Below are 17174 nucleotides of genomic sequence, written 5' to 3'. Positions count from 1 at the left end.
AGATTTTTTTTAGCATGCACTAAGGTCTGCAGAAAATGATTTACAGTTGGTCTTTTTTATGTGCTGTCTTATGTCAGTACACTGTTTCCATTGGTATAATTAATTTTACTTTTAAAATCCCACTTTCTCATTCTTGTTTGTGAATGAAACAATCACACGATTGATCAGCATTTATCTTTGATCATCTTACATTTTTTAAAAAATTGAGAATAAGCACTGAGTATACAGGATTTTATGATAGCCTTGTATGACCTGTATATTCTTGGAGAATTAAGACTTGGTATGGTGGCTGCCTCTCACTTTCTCTTCCAGGTAACATCTACATATTTGCAAAAAAACAAAATACAATATGCCAAAGTTATGAAAGTTTACTAGTGAAATTATTAAAATTTAAAATATAAAAGAACCGTGGAAAATTTTCATCAGATAGTATATGAAGACCTTGTTTAACAATATTTTGAAATAATTAAAAAATATAAACTTTATTATTTATAAAGCTTTTTCTAAATTAAAAGACATAATTAAACACACATAGCTGGCACTTAATTTAATATGAAACAAAATGAATCCCTTTAAGCATACCTATTTTCACAGCTCTGCAAGACTGCTGGTCTTGTCTCCTATTTTTAAGAACATTTTACAATTAAATAACTTCCTGTTAAAGAAAAATCTTATTTAGAATATTGCTGTTAAATTTTGTACTTATTACTTGGGGCAGAAGTGAAAGAGACTCCTGTCTTATTTCTTTGTTAATCTTTGCTACAACAGTGAGCTAAGAGCTTTTAATCTTTATAGCCCAGAAACACACTGCTAAAATATGAGACACAACCATCTATAAATTATTTTATTCACAATTATTGTATATGGCAATAAATTTAGTGCTAGAGATGTGGGGGGGGAAATAAAGGCATACATAGGTGTACATGCACACACACATATGCAGTTCCTGTCCTATGCGACTCTCAGTTTAGTCAGGAATATAGATATGTCAACGCATTATTATTAAAACACATGGAGAGCCTTGTACACCACACTAAAGGATTTAGGTGGAATTTTAAAGAGAGATAGAGTTACAAGATGGTTACAGCTGGAGAGTTAAACAATTAAATCGAAAGTTGGATAGTTAGCTTTGTAGCTCTCAGCAGTCTGCATTGAAATAGGAGGGAAAAAATGGGGATGTGTTGAAAAATAAAACTCATGAAATTCTCTATGTTCTCACCCATGCCCACTTTTATTCACTTCTGAATTCCTTCCTAGTAACGTAGCCAGTGCCCAGCCAGGCAATAGAGTTGCAAAAATGCATACTTATTATACATTTGTAATATAGGATTCTGATTCTTAAGATAAAATTCAACTCAGTCTACCCCACTAGATTTCAATTACTTAAAACAGGGGGGAAAATAGTTTGTTTTTTAAATTTTCACTCTCTATGATTAGAATTCAGAATGCCCATTTTAAATTTAAGAAGAAATGGTGAGGTCTCTTGTCATAATCGGGTCCAAATCTTAGCAGAACATATTATTTCAAATGAGATATGGTGAAAGAGTAATAATGAGAGTGCATGACTAGAATAGAGCTGGCTTATTTGCTTGTTGCAGTCATATGCCCTGAATGATAGTGTAACATGTACAGTGCTAGATATATTTCTGGTAGATAAGCATAATACATGGATGCTCTGTAAAGGCAAAAAGCAGTGTTACAGCACAAACATCTAGGATTTTGGAGCAAAATTATGCATTCTCTGCAAAGAACTACTTGTTTTTTTTAAAAAGTAAAATACAATACAATAGACTTCTCTGTTTCCTTGAGTTTTCTAAGTTATATTTGACAATAGAAGCCAAAATTATAACACTATCTAAAAATGTGAGTCTTAGTGTATATACAGGGAATATTTAAAACAATCATAAAATAAATGCCAAAAAGTAAAATAAAGGTACACTTCAATCTAACTAGTAAATGACAATAGTAGACTGTAGTGCTACATATAGATAATGTAACAGAGACTAACTACTAAAAAGCAATATAAAAAGGCACACTAAAAAATATGAATCAAAATGGAATTCTGGGAATTATTAGAGTAGGAAATAAAAAGGCAGGGAAAAGACAATAGAAATAAAAATTAGAGAGAACAAGGAGAAAACAAATAATAACATGGCAACTTAAACTGTTAAATATTAACTGTTAAATTTAAAGAGTCTTAATAAACCAATCAGAGGATGGAGGTTAGCAGAATAGGTTAAACAAATATGTGACCCAAATTTATTCTGTCTACAAGAAACTTACTTCAAATAAAATGATAAAATGAGGATAAAGCTGGAAAACAGTGTACCATGGAAAAATTAATCAAAGAAAGTAGGAGTGGTTTATTAATATTACATAAAGTAGATTTTAGAGCAAAGAAAATTACCAGAGATAGAGGGACATTACATGATGATAAAAAGGTCCATCTACCAAAAAGAAAGAGTGGTCCTAAATGTTTACATACCTTACAACAGAACTGCAAAATATGTAAAACAAAAAAATGAAAGACTGAAAAGAGAAATAAATAAATTCATAATTATCATAGTTGGAGACTTCAATTTCCTTCTCTCAACAGTTGATAAAATTAGACAGAAAATCAGCAAGGATATAGTAAGACTGAATATCATTAACAAACATGATCCAATTTATATTTATAGAACGCTGCTTAAAAACAGCAGAATATATATATGTATATGTATACCAATGAAAACCATATCCAAGTCCATAAAACAAACCTCAACACATTTTTAAAAAATGAAATTATATGGAATATGTTCCCTGACCACAATAGAATCAAGCTAGAAGTCATTGATAGAAAGATAACAAGAAAATCTAACACTTGGAAACTAAGCAATATACTACTAAATAATTCATAGTTCAAAGAGGAAGTTTAAAGAAAAATCAAGAAATACATCAAACTGAATGAAAATGAAAATACAACACATCAAAAATTATGGGATATGTTTAAAGTAGTCCTGAGGAAAAAAACTTTATAAAACTAAAAAGATAATAGTTGAAGAAAGATAAAGCCACAAATCAATTATCTAAGCCCAAGAATTTAAAAAAAAAAAAAAGAGCACAATAAACCCAAAGCTAGTAGAAATAAAGAAATAATAAAGAGTGGACATCAATAAAATTAAAAGCAAAAGAAAAAAAGAAAAACCAGTGAAACAAAGGCTTATTCTTTAAAAATATTAATCAAATTGCCAACCTCCCAGTAAGACTGACAAGAAATGAGGAGAAAAGAAGAAAATCATTATATTAGGAATTAAATAGGGGATATCACTATAGACACTACAAACATCAATAGGGTAATAAGGGAATACTGCAAAAAAATATTGATTGCATCTTGACTGTATTAATGTCAATATCCTCATCATGACTCGTCCATGTTTTTGCATTATGTTACTACTGAGGCAAATTGTATATATTGGATCACTCTATTGTTTCTTCTAAATGTACGTAAACCTAAAATTATTTTAATATAAGAAGTTTATTTTTAAATATAAGTCAATACTCATGGAGACTTTCTATCTATAGGGTATCAAGTGACTCTGGCACTAATTGATCATCATTTTTTTTAAACTAAGGAAGATAAGATGTATCACCTGTTAGAATTGCTATAATCAACAGGACAAGAATAACAAATGTTGGAGAGGATGCGGAGAAATAGGAACCCTCATACACTGCTGGTGAGACTGCAAATTGGTACAGCCACTATGGAAAATGGTATGGAGTTTCCTCAAAAAACTAAGAATTGATCTACCATATGATTCAGCAATCCCTCTACTAGGTATTTACTGCAAAGACTTGAAAGCTCATATCTGAAAAGATATTTGCACACCGATATTCATAACAGCATTATTCACAGTGGCCAGGACATGGAAGCAACCAAAGTGTCCTATGATAGATGATTGGCTAAAGAAGCTGTGGTACATATATACAATGGGATATATCAATAAAATACATAATAACAATTGTATGTATACATATGTATACTGCCATTTGAAACAGCATGGATGACCTTGAAATAATCATAGTAAGCGAAATAAATCAGACAGAAAAAGTTGAAAATCACATGATATCACTTGTATGTGGGATATAAACTTAAAAAGCAACAAATGAACAAGATAAACAAACAGAGACTTATGGGCATGGACAATGAACTAGTGGTTACCAGAGAAGAGGGGGGAGAGGGGAGGGGGAAAATAGATAAAATGTTAAACAAACAAACAAACAAATAATAAAATGTTAAAAAGAGATATGTGTATTTACTTTTATGTATACATATAATTTTTATTATATATTTTCTTGATATATAAATATAATTTTGATTAGTATATATAATAATTCATCCATTTAAAGTGTATAAGTCAATGGTTTTTAGTATATTCAGAGAGCTGTGTAATCATCACTATCAACAACTTTATGATATTTTCATCACTACAAAAAGATGTGGCTGGCCTTTTTTAATTAGTATGTTTTCAAAGCACATCTCTCGGGAGGCCTTTATTCAGTCCCCAAAGTTATCCAGGTCCCAATCCCTGAGACCTGTATGTCAGGTTACACAGAAAAAGGGAACTAAAGTTGCAGACAGAGTTAAGGTTACTGAGCAGCTACTTTAAAATAGAGAGATTATTCTGTATTATCAGGTAAACCCAAAGTAATCACCACAGTCCTTAAAGTGGAAGGCAGAGTCAGAAGAGGAGGTCAGAGTGATGGAATTGAAGCGCTTTATACACTATTGATGGTTTTGTTGATGAAGAAAGGGGGATGTGAGTCATGGATTGTGGTTTCCTTAGTGACTGGAAAAGGCAATAAAAAAGAATTTCGTCCCATACTTCTAAAAAGGATCATAGCTCCACTGACACTGATTTTAGCTCAATGAGACTTCTAATCTACAGAATTGTGAAATTAAAATAATTCATGTTGATTTAAACTACTAAATTTGTGATAATTTGTTACATAGCAGTAGAAAACTATACATTTTAAATTGGAGAGCAAATGTTCAGTGCCTTCAAGATAAAAAAACAAAACAAAACAAAACACTTAATACCAATGTGGAAAAACTTTTAATTCCAAACTATGGTAGTGAGATTTACAATTTAAATGTTCCTGAAAGAAAAGATAACCCTTATCTATGGACTTTAAAATTAAATGGAATTCTTCATTGTTGGCAAAGTGTTCACCACTGGTTTCTATCTCTGACTCCTGCCTGTTGGCAACTCAAAAAATACATCTGATTTGTTTTAACCCAAACTCCTAGAAATTAGTTTAGTTGCATAAAATGTAGAAAATTTAGCTTGCTATACAAAAGTTAGTAGAATTCAAGCTGCTATAGATTGTGAAGTTTACATATTTCTTACTAACCTATAACATTTTATATATTTTTATAAATGGGAAGTCCAGTTTTACAGCAGAGTTCTGAGATAACATTGGTGTTTTAAAAAGTTAATCTTCCCAGTAATATTTATTTATTTACTTTCCCCATGTGCTATCATTTCCAAATAAATTTTATTGTTCAATGTGACTTTTTTTTAAAAAAAAAAAAAACAGCATAAAAGTAAAAGAATATTTTTCAAATGTATTTTTTAAAAAAAACCTTATACCCATTTGAGACTTGGAAGATCTATTTAACAATGTTTTAAAGTTGAAATATAATCTACAATGTTACTTTCTGGCCATTTTAACTCATGAGCTGGCAGTTTTGATAACTCATGAGCTGAGTTATCAAAATAACAACAGGCACACTACTCCTCCACTACAGTTCCACTCTGAATACAGATAAACTAAATTCTGTGGAACAACTTGGCAACCCAGGCCCTTAAATGTGGTTATGACTGAGGTTCCATTCTAGTCATCTCTCAGATACTTCTCTGAACTTTTAGGAAATCCAATTGATCTAGAAACACAGTAACCATCATTTTGAAACCTATTTATGAATTTTCTAGGCAGACTACAGTGTTACCTACAAGAAGCTTTATATATACTATTTGCAAGTAAAGTATAATTTTTATCTGAAATTTTTATTTTAATTCAATAATCAGTATTCACAGAACACATTACCAGTTGCAGGATATGGAGATTTATATGGTATGTTGATCCATGAAATTGATAGTATTCATCTTAGGTATTTAGCTTTACTAACATGGAAGTCTTTAGATGGTAAATGGTGCTACATCCAAGCAGAAGTTTATCTCCCCACTGTAATCAGTCTACCTATAAAAATGAATAGAAGGTTAGGTTGAAGGAAAAAAACATCTCTATTATGTCAGAATTAGGTCAATCAAGTAGACAAAAGAAAAAATGTAGTGGAAAGTCTAAAACATGTTTTCTTCATGTGTGGCCAAAAAAATCACAAAAGAGAAAAAATACTTAGTCTACAGGCATTGTTCTTATTAGAATCTAAAAACAACTTTAGAATTAACATGCCCTTTGTGATTTTAAAGGACAATAAAGTTAGTCATTTTTTTGTAATTTGAATAGCATTATAGGGAAAAGAAACAGAGCCATAAAGGGCTTTTGTAACCCTAAGCAATGAAAACATTATGGTTTTTCCTACTTTGGTTTTAAATCAAAAAAGAAAACAAACCAAAATCATAAAGTAATTGTAAGGAATTATAAAATGTTCTGATTTTTGCCATGAAAACTACTTCAACAATTTTTAAATATCAAAAATTAAATCATTTCAAAAACAGTTTTCATGCTCTATATAGCTGCTGCATACAGTTGCTTTCCCTGTGGATAAGAGTAATGGTCATTCAAGGAGATAGTTTTCTGATTGGTCTGATGGTCTTCGAAGTCATAGAATAATAGCTCTTATATTTTGGAAGCATGGACATCTGGTGGTTACAGTAGTGGTATGAATGAGGCAAGAAAAAAAAAAGAGAGAGAGAGAGAGAAATGACAACCTATAACCTTCCCTTTGCTCCTTTTATTATAGTTTTAATGAAAACCGCTAGATGTTACTAGTCCAAATGAGAACTAGCCAATGCATCAATTTAATCACACATTAAGTTAACACAACTCTTTTTACAGTACTTACAATGCTACAAATCTATAAAAGATGTCAATTCTAATAATAAACTTTTTTTTTCCAAATATACTTTGAGTGTGGGTAATATAATTTGAAAATCTTTAGCTGTTGGATATTGAAATTCAAATTCATTTGTTCTCCATGTAGAGCAGGTTCATGTCATTGTGAACAGATAATGTAATTAGAGATTTCTTGGATTAAATTCAAGCAGTATTACATTTCTAATGCTCTTTCCTTACTACTTTTTTTGTCTTAGGTTTCCTCCTCTGTATGTGACAATTTAGACTTTATTCAAATTTTATTAATAAACCTAATATCTTCCTACGCAGCAAAAAAAAAAAAAAAGATTAGTTTATTTTCTTTTAAAAAGAAGATAATTTTCCATAAGGAAATATATGACATTTTAATTTTTCATAGTTTATATCCATATATTTTCAAAACCTAATTTCTTTTGGCTGACAATGTGAATATTAACTATTTTTGTTACATAATTTCCCTGAGCAGGAATGCACACTGAGTGAAAACTGTCATGTAGTTAATAACATATAGAGCCTGGGTTATAGGATATAAATTACAGTCTTTTCTGCCACTTTTAGCTACATGAATTTGCATAATAACAGTCTCTTTCAGTCAATTTCCTTCTCTGTAAAAGATTAATAAAAGCTAATGTAATAGTAAAGTAACATATTTGATTATATCATTCTAAAATATTTGGATACCCTAAACTCTGAGGTCAATTAAGAAAAAAAATAGATCTTAAATGTGGGAACAATGGGCTAAAATTAAGAGATATTATTGCTAAATGTTAAACTCAATTACTTTAGTGCAGAATAGTTAGTAATTAACCAAACATATGAAAAATATCTAGAATTTCAGTTGATTGTTTCTTCCTTATAAGTGAATAATGTGATTTAATTGCTTTAAAAGTCATGAAAGCTTGTGTTGCACTTATGGTCATGTTGAGAGCAACAGAGGTCATTATCTCAAGGACTGAGATATTGCAGGAGTCACTGCAGCAACCATCTAAGAGGTTAAATGGTTTCCTGGCTTTTTTACTGCCTCCCATCCAATTAATTTTATACAACCACAGAACGACATTTTGAAATGTTAACATAAAACTCTCCAGCTTAAAATCAGTCCATGGTTCTCTATTGCTTTAAGGAAGTGTCCAAACTCATGAGCATAACATACACATTCTATGTTAAGACTTCTGTTAAATCTCCTGGCCTTATCTCTGCCCATTCCCTTTGCCCTTCTGATCCTGGACAACAGTCATGACAAACACCAGGTTATGTCGGCTCTTCATATCTTTACCCATAGTGCATGCTCTGCCAATTTTTTCCCCTTATTCTGTTCCAGTCCTTACTCTTGACTCAGTACGCTCAGAATAATCATTATTTTACAAGATACAACTTAACCATTGTCTGCCTTAGGAACTACTTTGTGATAATTGACCACCCTATAGTTCTTGTTTGTTTGTTTGTTATTTTATGAGATTTTATTTATGTATTTATGTATTTATATATGTATGTATGTATGTATGTATGTATTTTGTGGTAAGAACATTTATCATGAGATTTACTCACTTAAGTTTTAATGTTCACAATACCGTATTGTTAACTATAGACACTCTGTTATACAGCAGATTTCTAGAACTTACTCAAGTGGCAGAACTGAAACTTTACACCTATTGAACAAATCCCCATTTCTCTCACTTCCCAAACCCTAAGCAACTACTATTGTATTCTTCACTTCTGTAAGTTTGACTATTTTATATTCCTCATATAAGTAGAATCATATAGTATTTGTCTTTTGTTGTACCAATCCTAGCGTTTATAATACTTAGGTATATATTTTTTACTACTAGTTTGAAAGCCCCTTGCAGATATCATGCTGGTCTCATTTCTTGTATCCTTAGCATCCAGCCCATTCCTAAGCACCCACAGTACTAAATAAATGTGGTGTGTATGTATGTGTTTTATGATAAATGAATAGATCTTATGTCACAGCAGTGGGCAGAACCAAAGAATATAAACTGGGCAGAGCAAATAGTACTGTACATTTTTAACAACAAAAGTGTTTGATAAAAAGTTTGGATAGCCATCTAGAAATTAAATAGTAGGAGAGCTTGCTTCATTAGGTAAGGAATTAAATTGGATATTACCTAAATAATAATAATAATAATATAATAGTGCTAATGATTTTATTCATGTATCACCTCCCGCAACAATTAATGAGTACTTATTATGTGCCAGGCATGGTACTAAATGTTTTACATAGATTATCTTATTGACTGGCAGAAAATAAAAGGAGGCTCACATATACAAACTGATTTGCCCATGTTGCAGCATGATTGAGAGAAAAGAAATTCAAACTTAATTTGTTCTGAGTTCTGAGCTTTTCTCTTCCATCTCCTTAATATACATACTTCCCTGCCTCCTGCACTCTGTGACAGCTGAGATTCAAAACCCGAGGGCACAGAATCTTACCTGATGACTGAGTGAGACAAGAAACACTAGGGCCAAGACCTAGGCCAGCACCCAGGGTATAAGAAAATCGAGGGCACCGTGAAAATAAGATAGATTCTTAGGATTTGGGGGAAGAGGACAAGAGATGAGATTCAGGTTAATGAGAGGTAGCAAAAGGTGGAAACTATTTCTGCTCCCTTCACTCTCTTTAAAAACAACGACGACAAACTTAAGCAGTTTTGCTTACGGATTTCTTTATACTTATTCATCCCTTCGCCATCACCCTCAACTCCACTCATTCTACCTACATTCTCTTGTCTAAAATATTTTTAACTTGAAATAAAGGTTTTTTAGTTTAGAAGAAAAGATAAAAGTTAGAGAATTATGCCTTGGCCTCTAGTAACCCTAAACTTATTACACTGTTAATATCCAAAATGTTTTTCTCTTTTTTCTTTTGCAGAAAGTAAAATAATTGCTAGACTGTACTGCATCATTTTCTGGATATACATCTAATATTTTTTTTCTTTCTTCTAGTTTCAGCATTGAGCATAAATAGAAAAAATTTTGAGTTCGTCGCCAAACTTTGGAAATAGTAAAAAGGGAGTACATTAAAATCCTTCAGCAAAATACAGATGATGTATTACAGAATTGTACATTTGAAACTTATATAATGTTATTAACCAGTGTCCCCCAATAAATTTAATTTAAAAATCCTAATCATAGACCATTAGGTATAATGAAAATTAATCTTCTGGGTGCCATCATTGCTACTCCAACAGAGGCAAAGAATGATATGCTTTGGAGATTGAAGAGAAAGGCCGTATAATTCAGCAAGACTCAATCATAGATCTGATTACACAACCCTACTCTAGGAATTCCACTTTTCTCCCATCATGATATTCTTTCCCATTCCTACTTCTCCTTTAAATTATACCCATACTTAGTTCCATAATAAATTTGCTGTACCAGAACCAGGTTATACTGGAACTTTGTTTTCAGTGTCTTCCTCACTGTTTAAAATCTTTCTTCATTTTTTTAGACTCCAAATTATACTGACTTCGATTTAAACTAAATTCTGACCCACTTTCAGGTGAATGAGAAAAGGAAAATGTGACCATTTTCTATTTCTCAATACTTTAATAATCTTAGTATTAATAATATTTCATTTTTTGTCAAATTACTTTTCATTAACAAAGTGTAACTCACCAAATATCAAAAAGATTCTCTTAAAGCATTTGTAACAGATTACTTACAAAATTCTGTTGAATTTTTTCTCATCATGATACCTAGGTGTCAGAAGCATATTTATTATCATTTTGGTGGTGTGTGTTTATAAATTTGTATAATATAAATATTGGAATTATATATTACATAAATATATAATACTCTAATACAGATATAGTTTTAAAAATTATCTCTATCCATTTGCCTCATACTTCTCAAAATGATACTTCACATCCAGAGATCAACCTTCCGGTAAATGTCATCTTTTCTATTCACTGACATGATACTTGGAAAATACATAGATTATATATTTTTATATATATTCTATATGTTATATATAGATTATATAATTATTGTAATATAGAGAAATATATTTAAAATTTATATGATTACAATCATGTTTTGGCAACCATGAATGAAACAGAACACCTTATGTAAAAAAATCCAATTTGGTCTTAATAATACAGTGATCTTTGTGTCACAGAATAATGTCTTAACTATCAGTACAAAAGTCGACATCTCACATGCTTATTCTAGTCTTCATGGCCTAATGTTCTAGCTAAGACCATCAAAAAGATCATCTGGGAATGGAAATATAGCTAAATAGGAACATCGATTTTTTTTTTAAGGGAATCTCTAACTGAAAGCAAAACATATTCTTTTTCTAATAATGTAATATCTATTGCAGTCAAACTTGCAATCTAACCAAGTAACTACAATAAAAAGAGGACAGAAAGCCTCAGTTTATTATGAAGTATCTTGGTGTGCAAATGGTAACCTGAATGTGTACACTGTTATGGAAAATAAAACATATATTTCAGGTTTGGCAATGTAATATGTGCCCCTTCAAATTTTGACCAAAAAAAGCCAACATGAAAACAGAGCCTCTGGCACTCAGGCTCTAATTTTGAGAGTTTCAATTTTGTTAGGATTAAAATCAGGGAATAACCGTCAAATATAAAAATATTCTTTGACACCTTAGAGTAACCCTAGAAATTACTAAAAATAGCAATGTTGTATAGACTTCACAAGACTCATAATCTCTCCTACAAATAATTTGGAACATTTTAATATGGCAGGTTTTGGTGCAGAATAAAAGAAATGAAAATCTATGTCCTATTCTTAAAAGACAGTTCTCAAAAATGTATGTTTTTCAAATTTGTGATTATTTCATATATTAAATGTAAACCCATGCCTAAGAATTTATGTATATTAATTGATTAATATAGTAACTCAAAGATATTTTTCTTAGTATTTTATAATATTTTAAAGACTAAGTAATTCGAATACTAAAATTTCTCTTTGAATTATCTCACTTAATAAACTTATTTAAGCTCCTATTAAACATTAGGCACTCCAAGGTGCCAAAAGAATAAATATATAGCCACCTTTAAGGAAATTAGAGCCTCTTAAAATCAGCTATAAAATCATATTAAAATCATTACTCTTTGTTCATAACAGATGAAGTTTCATAAAGTTTGGTTGCTAATTGTTGCCCTTTCTTAAAGTCAAAGATTCACATCTCTAATATATATATATATTTTTTGTCTTCCAGTATGTATATCTGCAAACAGTTAAAAGATATGGCAATGAATTTCAAATATGGATAGTCCTTTAATTATACCCTTTAGGACAACACAGACCTTTTACTCTTAGATGGCTAAGCACATGCCTGAAGTAGAGGCTGACAGAAACCAGCCCTACTTTTTCCTTTAGTAACATAATCATCCATACCTAGTTCTCCTCTGATGGGCTACAGACCATCTTCTCTCTTTGCTCACTCTCCCTATTCTTTCATCCTCTGAGTCCTTTCTTGTTAAAATGATTTGATTTTTAATCCACTTGAAATGTAATACTTAGAAACATAATTTATAGATATTTAGAAGCTATAATTTTATTTTCTCAACATCCTGAAATAATTCAATAGTATATTTTTCTAAGTAAACCAAATGTGTCCAAATCCTCTAACTTTTATCTAATGTAACTGTTTTAAGTCCAGAGCACTTTGCCATAATTCTGAAGATTACCAGGACTCGTATCTTTTCTCTTAGTCATTTTTATCTCACGTTCTGAACTCCTGACTTTTCTGTAATCACCGCTGTCTCACTGCTCACTGTTCATGCTGGATGCTCTCCTCTCCTGCACCACTCGGTTCCAAGCGAGGACAGAAATCATTCTGTAAGGCTCTACTAATACACGGTGTGTGTGTATTAGACGGTAGTGAAGCTTTGGAAATGATGGAGGAGAATCACATTACAGGACATGAAACAATTTAAAACGATATAAATATTATGTTTCTTAAGTATTTCTAGCCATTCCCACAAAGCAGCGCTATTTTGTGCCTACCCCTCTTCCGAGCAACAGACTTGTTCTGACATCTCTAGGGACTCAGAATTGAAAGATGCTCATCGTTCATATCCTTCCCTCTTCATCCCTTTAGCCAACAACTTATAGAATAAATCCACATACAAGAAATCAAACAATGATAAAACTTTTTCTCCCTAACGTTAACACCCTTTACTTCATTATACAGGGAACTTGTGTATTTTTTTAACCTCTTCCTATATATAGAAGTTTCACTTCCTATACTTGAAAAGCCTACTTAAGAGCTTTCCAAGAAGTGAATTTTGGCACTAAGAGAGCAAGTTTCTCCAGAAGTAAACTTCATCACTACATAAGAAATAAGGAATTACACAGACAATGCTCAGCAATTTATTAAATGACATTTTTTTTCCTTCTCTTTTTCACATGACATCGCATTTCCCTGTTTGCATAAGTCCTGTCTAACTTTCTACCTAGGAGAAATGTACCTCCAAATAGCATTTCTAAGAAATGGTAATCCTGATCTCTGGGAAAGAACAGTAGTAGTAAGCAAGTTGTTTGAAGTAAAACCAAGTCGTTTGGAAGAGGCCGTCCAGCCTGGCTGGGAGAAGGTACTGAAAACATGACGCAAAGGGAACTCAAAATTCACATAGGACTAAGAAACCGAGCATTAGCATGTTTTTAACTAAGCTACCAAATACATGCACGTCCACAGGCTTGTTAATTTTTTGTCTTCAAGCCAAGATTAAAAATTGGACCACAGCAATGATCTATCTGCTTCGATCTCTGCATGCCAACCTCAGCTTCTAACATTTCCAACCCAGTTTTCTCCAGATCAAAAAGCAATGCCTCCCACCCCAGATCAAAGAGCTGCAAAAGCTTAAAGGTGCTCTAGGTTCCAGAATTCTCTCTCCACGTCCTTCCAGTTTTCCTTCTTGTCTCTCTCCCTTTCTCCCATTAAAGCCATATGCTCTCTTAGTGTCCTAATGCATGCTCTTAAATTTGAGGAAAGAAGTATACAGGTAAAGGAGGACAAGAGTGAAGATTGCAATACCCCCTCCTTGCCCTTTTCTTCCCTAAGATGGAAATTTTTACCATATTTTGCAACTTTTTTCCAGCTCTAATAGGTTTGCTGTTTTCATGACAACTTTGTAAACTGCATTCTTAAAGCAGTTCATCACTGTTTTTTACTGTATGCTCTTGAAACTTTCCAGAACCCTTAACCAAAGTTCCTTCAGTAAATGGAGTTAGTATTTGGGCCCTAAAAAGAGTCAGAGACAAAAATAGCAATAGTAACTTGGTCGACAATATTTATACAATACTTAATTGTCAGAGTCCACAAGATAAAGGACAGACATTTAACTATTAATAATACAGTTAGGAAATTGGGCTTTTGGTCCTTGCAGGAACACCAAGTTCTTGAAGAGCTCAATATTGAATTGAACTTATTGACACACAAACTATGCATAATGTAAATATTTAATTATGTAAGTACATAGTCTTCATAATGAACCCATGTCCCCATTCTTTGCACGAAAGCAGCTTTGCATCTGGCCAGCATTGTCCACATTATGAAAGGCAGAATTACAGCTTTTTTTTTTAAGAAAGAAATTAATAAAGTAATAAAAGTGGATAAATCTGACTTATAGCTTGGAGATCATTGCAGAAATAACAGTTTCTTAATCTTTAAAATGTAAGATTTATGCCTTTCTTATTTTTCTAAAAGATGGATTGAGCTTTTTTTTTCTTGAGAGCTACGTGGCAAATCTTTATCCTCTGATTCACTTTTGCTCTTGGACTCTTTTTCACCCTTCTCCTCCTTAGGGACGGACAGAGCGAGAGAGAGGGGGTGGGGGGGGGAGAGAGAGAGAGAGAGAGAGAGAGAGAGAGAGAGAGAGAGAGAGAGAGAGGGAGGAAGGGCAAGGAAGGTAATGGGAGGGAGGGAGGGAAGGAGTGGAGGGCGAGGGAGAGAGAGAGAGATGAAAAAAAAAGTACTATTTCAGCCAACTGGCTTTATTAAAGCTTTCTCATCTATGATGCATGAGAACATGTTTGTGAATCTGCTTCTCTATGATTGGTAGTGAGAAGTACAATTGCTCTTTAATTAGAACCTTCTGAGTTTTGCATTGCTTAACACAGGTGTTTAACCCATCTCAATCCAAGTGAAAGCTGGTGACATGGATCAGCTGACAATTTTATCTAATTATCAGATGATGTAGGATTAACTAAACACCAGCCACCAATGATTCACTGAGTTATTTTGCTTATGTTTGAGCAGACGGAGAGAAGGATAATAGAGGGAGTATACTGAAAATCACAGTAGCTTAAAAATGAAATTGAATGCTAGCCTGTTCTTGACAAAATTTATCTGTATGGGGGTGAGTAAATCCCTTAAGATTACTGAAACTGATTTTCTTATCTATAAAAATTAGGAGTAATAATTCTCAAATATTTCACTATATAATTTATAAAATTATCTCTAAGTCTCAGATCTTTTAATTCTAATCAACACTTAGAAAGAGATTGACAGAGATAGATATACCCATATATTACCAATGGGTTGGTTATTGCAAGATTTTGTGGATTTGAGAAACCCATGTTTAGTTAACACTTTATCAGTGATGTTTTGCTTTCATGACATTGTAATAAAAATATTTGTTAATGCTGTCAAGGAATTTCCTAGCTAATATATAACCAAGAGATATCCCCGAAGAATATTTCTTTTTTGTCCCCATTCCATCTCTTTGATCTCCTACAGCTAACTGAAAATATCAATATCATTGACAAATAGAAAAAAAAATACAGTTAATCACACCTCATTGAAAATCACATAACTGCTTTTCTTCCCTCTTGCTTAATGTTTGCCCGTAAACAAAATCTAAGAGCAATATCTTTTATTTCTGTGTGTGTGTTAGTTCCTGTTCGTGTATGGAGAACACTGGGCAGTGACTCACATTACTGATACACAGCCAGCACAGCTGGATAGCCGCAGAATGAATTTCATAACAACAGGAACAAAGAAAGAAAGATGGGGAGAAAAGTTTGTTTATTCAAAAAATCTATATAGCTTACTGCTACAAAAGCAAAATGCAAACTTTTCTAAGAAAATGGCTTAGAGGAAAAGCAAGTTGTTTGGGGCTATTTAAAAGTTACTTAAATATCTGTTGATATTGAACATATTCCTTCAAGGTAGCTATTCCCTCTGGAAACCTCACTCTCTCCCATCATAAGGAAGCAATAATTTATGACTATCACCAGAGTGAAACTATGATAAACATTTAGAAGTATAAACAATAAAATAAAAACATACATATTCACCTCTTCATAGGTCTGATAAATGAACTCAGAAATATCTGCACTCTAGCTTTGAAAAAGTGAGTTGATGGATACAGAACAATGTCAAATACGACGCACTTTCACAGAATTGTCCATGGATAACATTTCCCAGTGCAGTAAGTGTAAATGACATTGTCACTCATCCTGTCTCCCTTCTATGCTCTATTGAAAGTACAATTAAGTTGTTCACTGCGTAGTCAAATTAAATGTAAACTGTTTAGAATACAGGATAGTTTATAACATGCCTATTATCACTAGTAAGAAAAGGCTGCATAATTATATTTGGTTTGGAAAGTTAAAAGAGAAAATGTGTTTCTTCTTTAAAATTTCTCAGGACAATATAAAATCTTTCCTTCTGGAAATAGGTCTAAGGTTAGAAGCAATTATCCAAGGTGAATAAAGCTTCAGTAAAAGTTGCTCCCTTTCCCTTTTCCTCACCCCTTAGTCAACTATCATTCAAACCTTGGGTCCTATAGCATCTGCTATGAAAGCCCTTTTTCATACTCCCCCATAGACTAGAGAATTTCTATAGTATAAGCAGTGCATATTTACTTAAATAAGTGGGTGGTGGAGATACTTGGCCAAACTTCAATTCCAAGCTCTGCATCCACTCAAGGCACACATTTTTTCTTTCCTGGATATCTCAGTGAGGAAGAAAACCGCTTAAGTTCTATCTATTGCCTGATAATTACTGCTCTTATAAGATCCATCAAAAGTTTCATAATTCACACATCACCATTATAAAACACAATCACTCTATTTCATAT

The sequence above is a fragment of the Rousettus aegyptiacus genome, unplaced genomic scaffold (assembly GCF_014176215.1).
Source record: "Rousettus aegyptiacus isolate mRouAeg1 unplaced genomic scaffold, mRouAeg1.p scaffold_m13_p_2, whole genome shotgun sequence".
Classification (NCBI taxonomy): domain Eukaryota; kingdom Metazoa; phylum Chordata; class Mammalia; order Chiroptera; family Pteropodidae; genus Rousettus; species Rousettus aegyptiacus.
This window is presented reverse-complemented; position numbering follows the sequence as displayed.